Genomic DNA, 2056 nt, shown 5'->3' with positions numbered 1-2056 from the left:
TATATATATATATGTATGTATATATATAGAAAGGTAACAAAAGGGGAATCTGACAATGAAAAAAAAAATCAACCGAGACTCGAACCCGTGACCTTACACAAACATTCCATGAATCGATGAACCCCAAAGAGAAAGAAGTCCATGTTACCCCCGCGAAAATCTCAATTTCTAGATGACTGAAAATGAGCTTTCCCGACTTATGAAATGTCTTTTAGATTTTTAATTTCTTCAAAATTCAAGATTTTACCATTTTGAAAACTGTCAGGTAATTTTTCTTTCATTCTTATTTTATGTGTGTATACGTACATACATACACAAAATTAAGTGGTTGCATACGTATTCCTTACTCCATGAATCGATAAATCCCAAACAGAAGGGGGATCTGAGGGCTCTCCCCAGGGAAAATTTTGATTTTCAGATGGCGGGAAATGAGCTTTCCCGACTTCTGAGGTGTCGTTTAATGACTTTTAATTTCTTTAAAATTAAAGGCTTTCCCCCTCTTGAAAACGATTCCATGAATCAATGAACCCCAAAGAAAAAGGGGGTTCGGGTTCTTCCTGGGAAAATTTTGATGGCGGGAAATGAGCGTTCCCCAATTTTGAAATGTCTTTTAATGACTTTTAAGTTCTTCAAAATTCAAGATCCCCCCCCCCCCTGAAAATGGTCAGGTACATTTTTCTCATTCTTATTACAGTAAATAGGCCTTATGTGTGTATCATAAAAAAAAAAGAGTGATTGCATACGTATTCTTATTACATGAGTCGATAAATCCCAAAATGAAAGGGGGTCCAGGGGTCCTCCCCGGTGAAAATTTCGATTTCTGAATAGAAGGAAATTAGCTTTCCCGAATTTTGAGGTGTATTTAAATGACTTTTAAGTTCTTAAAAATTCAAGGTTTTCCCCTATTGAAAACGATTTTATGAATCGCTGAACCCCAAAGAAATACGGGTCCAGGTTACCTCCGGGAAAATCTCGATTTCTAGATGACTGGAAATGAGATACAATATTCAAAATTCAAGTTTTTTCCTCTCTTGAAAACTGTCGGGTAAATTTTTTTCATTCTTATTTTATACATAGGCTTACATACACAAAACTAAGTACGGTAGTTGCATACGTATTCTTTTTTCCATAAATCGATAAATCCCGAAACAGAAAGGGGTGTCTAGGAGCTCTCCATTAGGCCAATTTCTTTTCTTGCATTTTTTCCGATCATACAAAAATCTCCATAGACATTATTTTCTGCCAAAGAGTGGGTTGGGAAATTTGAACTCGATTTTCATCAATCTCTGCCACCGACATCTACAATGTGCTCATTTATCAAGTAAAAAAAGGGGGTTTTAATAATCACTAATATCATCCTCTTGCACTTTGCACCATGGAGCGCTTTTCTTGATCATAATGTCGCAGAAGCGTCATGGAATGGATTTATGGATATTTTTGATGCTGCAGTAGGCCTACGGGACAGTTTTTTTCCCCGAGTTAAAAGCAAGGCTCATAAACAAAGTAGTCCACGGATAACATAAGATATTAAACGTAGAATTCAGCAGAAAAAGATACTTTTCATTAAATCCAGACGTTTCGGTTTTCCAGATCATTGGGAAGCTTACAGAAGATAGCGAAATAAAGGAAATTACGTTATTAAGAAATCCTATAATGATTACGTGAATTATCTTTTTAAACTTGATGGTAACAAAAGACTTTTTTTCTCCTTGTAAAGGAGAAACGGTCATCTTTTTTCCCTGATAAATTATTAATTCAGTAAATAACTCACATTTGTCCAACATTCGAGGCATTGTTAAGGATTGTTACTTTACCTCCACTCTTAATCAGTTCAACGATAATTTTAATTTCAACGAAACCCTTGTTTGCCAACTTCAAATCCCGGCACTTAATAGTGTCTCATTTACTCTGGATGATATCATCAGGGAACAGTGTCACTGTTCCCTGATATCATCAAAACTATCACATTTCGTTCAAATTCGGCACGGTGCACCTTGTCCAGATTCAATCTTTGCCAACTGAAGCCAATATCTAATTCGATTGCATATATATATAT

This window comes from Anneissia japonica, unplaced genomic scaffold (genome assembly GCF_011630105.1).
Source record: "Anneissia japonica isolate Jap-2015-1 unplaced genomic scaffold, ASM1163010v1 scaffold287847_len925385_cov155, whole genome shotgun sequence".
NCBI classification, from domain to species: Eukaryota; Metazoa; Echinodermata; class Crinoidea; order Comatulida; family Comatulidae; genus Anneissia; species Anneissia japonica.
The sequence above is the reverse complement of the archived record's forward strand: the minus strand, read 5'-3'. Positions refer to the sequence as shown.